Raw genomic sequence first — 7361 nt, forward strand, 5'->3', positions numbered from 1 at the left:
GGATAGATGAACAGTGTGGGAAGGAACTCATTTAAAAGGTCAGTCACTGGAAACTTCTACAGCTGGGACTTCCCTTCTTTTACTTACTGGAGAAAGAGAAAGTCCGTAGAGTCTGGATGGGTTGAAGGTCACACAAATGGCCTTAATACCACATGGGGTCTCAACCCATGCACTTTGTCAACCCGTACTATAAAGACAAGAGACCAGCTGGAAGATGGTCATCAGAAGAGCACCCCATGGTGGTCTCTACCTACTGTCATCTCCAGGCAAGAAATGGTGGAGAAGAAAGGATCTCCCGGCTAAGCTCCTTCTGCAAGTAATCTCATTATAGAAGAGAATACATAGGTTCCAGCAACAGCCAGAATATTTGGTAGGTCACAAGATGTGAACATCCCAAGGAAAGCAGAATTATATTAGTGGTCATTCACATGTTTACATTCCATTACACATGCCACTGAATGTTCTTTGCCCATTGTGCAATTCATTCATGGTTGGGTAAGTAGTGTTCCACAAGTGGAACCACTTCACATGGGCCTAAAATTTATTGTTAGTCCCAAAAATGTCAAGACATTGATTCAGTTGTGTTGACCTATATGCAGACAACACTACAATTGTATCAAGGGGTCTACTCTAGCTGAGATTAAGGGTCCATCTACACAATAGAAATGATGTAGTTTGGCACCACTTTAAGTGCTGTACCTCCATCCCATGGAATCCAGGAATTTGAGGTCTTTAGCCTTCTCTGCCAAGGAAGGCTGGTTCATCACATAACTACAAATCCCAGGATTCTGTAGGATGGAGCCATGGCAGATAAAATGGTGTCAAACTGCAGTATTTCTACAGCGCAGACGCACCCTAAGTGATAAGATTCCAGTTGTGCAGTTGTGCCTTCTTGAGTGGTGCACAACTATTTGTCAGTGCCTTCAGTGTACCATTTTATTCACTGGAACTGCAAAAACAGCTACTGTGCTTTCCCCACCACTCAGTGGGACAATAAGCAGGCAAATTTTACACAGTCATTTGGACAATGCTGGTATGCAGCAGAAGAATGGTAAAGCACAACCACAGTGTGATTACATGAGTGTTAATTTACAGCTTGAAAACACAATTTAGGATCTCAGCCATTCTCCATGGGACACACTGAGAGTGAAATGGATTTCTTCCTCTCTGGAATATGAACAAATAGGCAGTGGGCTCAGCTTCTGATCAAGTGAGGATCAGGACTCTAAAGATATCACTTACCACCCACTACTCGGCTCTGAATACAGTTGCATTGTATGATATTGAATTAGATGTCTGTTTGTTGTATCTGATGTCTGCCACCTACAGTGGTTCCAAGTCCAGCTATGCTATGCTGATTTGTGTTCACATCCAGGCGAAAATTAGACCCCCTTCCCAAGTAATGAGCTATTTATCCATGTAACACTGAGCAGCTCTTTAGTCTCTTAACCAAGTTTACTGCTGACAACACTAAATGGTTGACTAAGATTAGCCACACTGGAGATTCAGAAATTGGATTATTCAACAGATTCCGGTGTCCCACAAGCCTGTCGGTTAATGGGGGGGTTCTACTGCACTGAGCTATTAATGAATGAATATTGAATGAAATCTGAACAAATGAGAAATCAGACGTTTCCAAAATAACAGAACTGAGAGCAACCTCTGCAATACACTGTGAGGTTTGCAAATGTTACCCTCATTTCAAAGGCACAATTGAGAATTCAGAATGCTGGTGGAATATTTGATTAGCTTTCTATACTTAGACGAACTATATGGAACAAAGAGGGTGTTTCCAGATCTCTCTCTCTCTCTCTCTCTCTCTCTCTCTCTCTGTGTGTGTGTGTGTATATATATATATATATGAACCCTTATATGAATGCAACATTTGCAGCACATGTGATTGTACTCCAAGGTCAGTCTGTGACCCATGGGATCTAGGAACTCCCAGGCTTTACTGACTTTCACATTACTCACAATATGTCCAGGAGGTGATGCCTTGCTCTTTTTTCCTGCCTGCAAAAACTGCATTCAAATGGGGGCTTCCTGACCCCTAAGTGAATATGTTGGTGTGCCTCATTGCCTTTCTTCTGGTGTTGCATGTATGTGGCAGGTCACTGTAGAAGGAGACATTGGATATCTCCTCCTGCAATGACTACAAAAAGCTGTATGATAGTGCAATTGGGGTTACATTACTATAGGTCACCAGCAAGATTCCAGTCCAATTGTACAACTGGAAAAAAGTGTACAGTTGGGAAGCTGATAGACATGCGGTTGGAAAATGTGTGGGAGGGAATAGGCATAGGCATTGGAGAAGGGCATTTGAACTGCATATTATAATATCGTGAGCATTTAAAAACCCTTGCAGAAACCTGTGAATCTGGAAGCAGGGGAGGGAGGAATCAGAGATACCAGCTGAGAAATACAAGTTTTGGCAGCATATATTTCACAAGACATCAAGAACAGACAGACAATACTATAACCGAAACACAGCAAATTCATACATGAGCAAAGTCTGCATAGTAGATATGTATTATTGACACCTTTGGAAACTGCTACCAGTATAGGAAATAAGCAAGAAATAAATTCCATGGTGTGTGGGTTCCAGATTGGGCTTCTGTGTTTTGGAAATTTTACATTAATGCAAGAACGGATATAGCCCAGAATGAGCCAGATCCACCCAAGCCAGATTTATTTGAACTTGAGCTTTTCTCAGCAATAGCTGGTGGCTTCCAGGTCACTTTGTAAATCCACCTCATGATTTAGTTCATCCATTAAAGGAGCTATCCAGGATGTTAAGCCCAAATAGATTGATTGCTTTGGTTGTCTCCTTTAATAACTGGACTAAAACCCAGAGCAAATTCAATGGCCCATTCATGTGGGAGACAAAATAAGCTACCACTGTCTCTCCCTCCAGCTCTGCTTGAACCAAAGGCTGCAATCCAACATTCCCTTACTACAGCATAACTATACACATGTAGAAGTATGCTAGGCTGTTGCTGCACAACCCCTATGTAGAATAGTAACATGGTGCAACAGGAACTCTGAGATACTGTACTCCTGAATATCAGTTAGTGGGTTCTATTATGCAAAGCACAATTGACAAGCACAATACACAACTGCAATGTGCCCAATGCACAACATTGTTATTTGCTTCTGCCATTGTCAGCAGAAACCTGCTGAGCATGGTTCACCCCACATGCATGGCATGACTTCAGGTGCATCCACACTGCAGAATTAAAGCATTTTGACACCATTTTAACTGCAATGACTCTATTTTACAGTATCCTGGGATTTGTTCTTCTGTGTGGTATTCAGCCTGATCTGTCAGGGAGTTCTGGTGCCTCACCAAACTATAAATCCCAGGATTCTATAGGATAGAGTTATGGCAGTTAAAACCGCACCAGACTGCTTCAATTCTGCAGTGTGGATCCATGTGTGTATGCCACTTAACAGGATAGCAGGCCAAAGCAGACAACCTCACCAATAGGACCATTATGCTGCTTTATGCTTCTCCCTCCAGAGAGATGCTTCTCTGGAAGAAAAATAGAGAGAGAATGTGATGTGAGCAGCTGCATCCTTCCCAGAATTCCAGCAGAAAATGCTCTTTCATCTCCAGGCCCCCTTAGACAGTCTTGTGTTGCCTGGCAGATCCGGTGAGATGAAATATCATCCCACTGACATTAAAGGTAACCTTTTATAGAGATCACCTTAAACACCTCCATAATTACACAAGCTTCTTCTTTAGTCCACAGGCAGCTTAATTTTTTCCTTGTTTGTTTCTTTTATGCACCAGAGTGGTTACATCTATTCAAACAGGAGTTAAACACAGGAGAAAAGAGAAGCATTTACTCACTGTAGCAGAGGGAAAGAGAAGGGTGCACAGTGGGAGAAGTCGGCAAATGCTGCAAAATTCTGGCTGGAAGCAACAAATGGAGGAGGATGAAGACGAAGATAGGAAAGATGAAAAGCAGTGTCCTGAACTCTGTTGTCACGTTTGAATAGAGTAGACTCATTGGATCAATTGGTTATTCACCGTTTAATGACTCTGGTCTAGTAGGGACTATCAATTGGATTCAGAATCCCATGGTCTTCTTCTCCCTGGTAAATGGTTAATCTACTCACTTGAGACCTGGTAGTTAAGGGGAAGGTATAGAAAGGCAAGTAGAAGTACAGTACCCTATGAAGGGTAGGATTCAGAGATATAGTCATGTTAGTCTGAAATATCAACAATGAAAGGGATCTTGTAGCACCTTTGAGGTTAACTTAGGGAAAGAAGTTGGGTATGGTCATGACGTGACAAGTTCAGTTTTGTTTATAGGCCTTGAGGGACAAAGGCCAGAGTGAAGATGTTGCTAAGGCCAAGGGTGATGGATGACTGTATGAATGGTGGAGGGAGTTTTGCAATGTGGTGCGTACAGGCTGGGAACCAGAAAAGAGATATGATATGGCCCATGACACTGGAAGACAGAATGAGGGCTCCAAACAGGTAAGAGTTTGGTTTTCTGTTCTTGTCTGAATGGTGCACACTATGGGCAGCAAGAACTCTAGAATCAGTTCTTGAGTATGAAGGCTCTCAGCTGAGAATACATACTTCAGGTCTACTTCTTTGGCATCCAGAATGTGGGCAGCAGAGTACTGGATCCTTAAAATTTGGATCCTTACACATTGTTGGGCTTCATCTCCCAGAAGGTCCATCCAACATGAGGAATTCTGAACTTGTCTAGAGGACCAAAGACTGAGAACCACTGCGTTAGAAGATTATCACAGACAAAACTACCCACCGTTTTAGGACTGCCCCAGAAATCCTGTTCCAGGTATTGCAATGTGGTGCTGGATACCAACCAGTCATGAGGAAAAAATGTTCAGAGGTACTCCACTTTTGAAATACTCCCTCCCAGAAAGCCTCAGTTGGTCCCTGATTTTCTGGCCTTTTAGAAAGAGAGGATGTCATTCCTCCCCCCCCCCCTCCTGTACCTCTAATAGATTTTTCCTTTGACACACTTCTCTGCTTTCATTTCCACTTCCATTACTCTTTTGTTGTTTCAATTTGATGTCAATCACTGGATTTTAAAATGGCCATTGTTAGCTGCCTTGGAAACTTGTGCCAAGCGGTGGGCCAGAAATCTTTTATACAAACGGTGCATAAATAGTAAAAATTGAGTGCAGAGGTGGATAATGCTGGATCGTGATTCCCAGCATCCCTCACCACCAGGGATGGTGATGGGAGTTGTAGTCCAACAGCAACCTGGAGGGCTACACTTTACCTGTATCTAGTTTAGGGCATGCATGCAAAGTCTTATAAGACAATGCAGCCTTGTCTGAAATTTCACCATGAACATAATGCTGTCCCAGTGCCTACTGGTTTGCAAAAACCCTGCCAAGAGTCCTTGGCATTGATCTCCAAATCAGTATTTGATTGCCTTCGTATTTCCTACGGAGGGCTATGCTATCTTTAATTAACACTCCCACACTCCTTTCCCTTCTTAGTTCCACTGTTAATATTAACTTGGATTTCATTATTGGTTTGGTTCCCTCCTCCCAACCTTGCAGTCCCCCCCCCCCCGTTCAATTCATACATTTTCAAAGATAAATTAGTCTAATTTAGTCCTGAAAGAATCAAAGCAGGGCGACTAAGCTTTATATTGCAATACAGTTTCTTTATCGGCTTTTTTATTTTTAAAAAGAGTCTCTAAAATAATTTCAGAAATACTAAAAGGTGGTGGTGGGGAACATAACAGGTTTGTAACAAGCAGTTTCTTTCTCCAGTCAGCCTATAAAAAAACTTGCTGTGCAGGGCAATTTGGGGGGAAAAATAAGGAAGATGAAAGTCACGATAAAATGGAAGCACTAGCTGCTGATGAATGACCCTGCTGCTGTCTCTTCTGTTCTAGAAAGGGTTGCAGGCCACTTGGAAGACCAAGCCGGCAATTTCGGACTGCTCTTTCACTCAGGACTCATCTACTCTGGCCACAATATTCCAAGCTGCTCCCAGATTGTTCTGGCTCCAGAGCCACCCAAGATTCTTCCTGTTATCTTTGCACTCTGCAGTGATGCCAGGTGGCTGTCTAGCTATAGCAATAGCAATAGCATTTACATTTCTACACTGCTTAATAGCAAACTCAGCACTCTCTAAGTGGTTTACAATCTGTGAGCCAGTTGTCCCCAACAAGCTGGGTACTCATTTTACTGACCTACAAAAGGATGGAAGCCTGAGTCAACCTTGGAGCCCTGGGATCAAACTTACAACCTTCTCACTGCAGTACCAGCATTTAACCACTGCTCCACCAGGGCTCCTGTCTGCAAATGTATTGCTCCTGTTTCACCTGATACCACCACTTCTGGTGGGATTCATTCCCAAGCCAGAAACATGGCATCCAGCCTTGATCATGTGACTGGGTACCTTGTTGTGACCTAGGAGGGAGTGATTTACTGTTGTGGCACTTGGTAACACATCAGCGACTTGTGTATTGAATGCTGCTCAGCGTTGCTGCGGAGATACAAGAACTAGAGCGAAAGGTAAGTAATTTTATGCCAGTTTAAGAGAGGCAAATGATGTATTTGGTGTGGAACTGGTCTTCCATCATTGAGATAATCCACTGTCGAACTGAGGATTTGGCTCTGCATTATGTGGACAGGTCATTGTGAGAATGGGGGAAACTAGTTTACTTGGTCCATGTAGACATGTCCCCAGTATAACTTTTAGAGGCTATTTTACATAGTTATTTCATGGGTCAGTCACTGAGAGTCTGAGAAAGTTCCTTTGTGGACTGCAGCTCCCAGTATCCCACACACACAGCATTACCTCTCCCTGAGATCCCCTGGCTGCCATGAAGTATTGGGGAGAAGTAATTTCTTTCAATGAAAAGCAAATGAAATTTGCAAGTGAGATTAAAGAACACTGAAAAATTAATGGTGCTATCAACAGAAAATGGTAAAAACGGAGCTGCAGTAACAACTGTGGATGTTCTATATAGTATTTGTTTTTTATGACCTGGCAGCTCAGAACAAAGATGGACTAAATGGATTAATGCTCATTTAGCTCTGCTCAGAAAGAATTGCCTTGAGGCTCAGGTTTCAAGCCCTTTTAGAGCAGTGGAAAAGAGAAAACATCATAACTTTCTCACTTAAGAACAATGAGTTCCAGAACTATTCCATTCATAATCCTATTAGGCTCCATTGCCTCATCACTTGCTCTCAGAGCAACCAAGGTGAGATAAAACTCCTTTTTGCAAAAAAGGAGTGTATGTAACCACCTGGTAAGCCACTTGGTGGTGAGATTCCTATCCTGTTTCAACACTAAAGACAGACCATCATCATCATCATCATCATCATCATCATCATCATCATCATCATCATCATCA

This window comes from Sceloporus undulatus, chromosome 6 (genome assembly GCF_019175285.1).
Source record: "Sceloporus undulatus isolate JIND9_A2432 ecotype Alabama chromosome 6, SceUnd_v1.1, whole genome shotgun sequence".
Classification (NCBI taxonomy): domain Eukaryota; kingdom Metazoa; phylum Chordata; class Lepidosauria; order Squamata; family Phrynosomatidae; genus Sceloporus; species Sceloporus undulatus.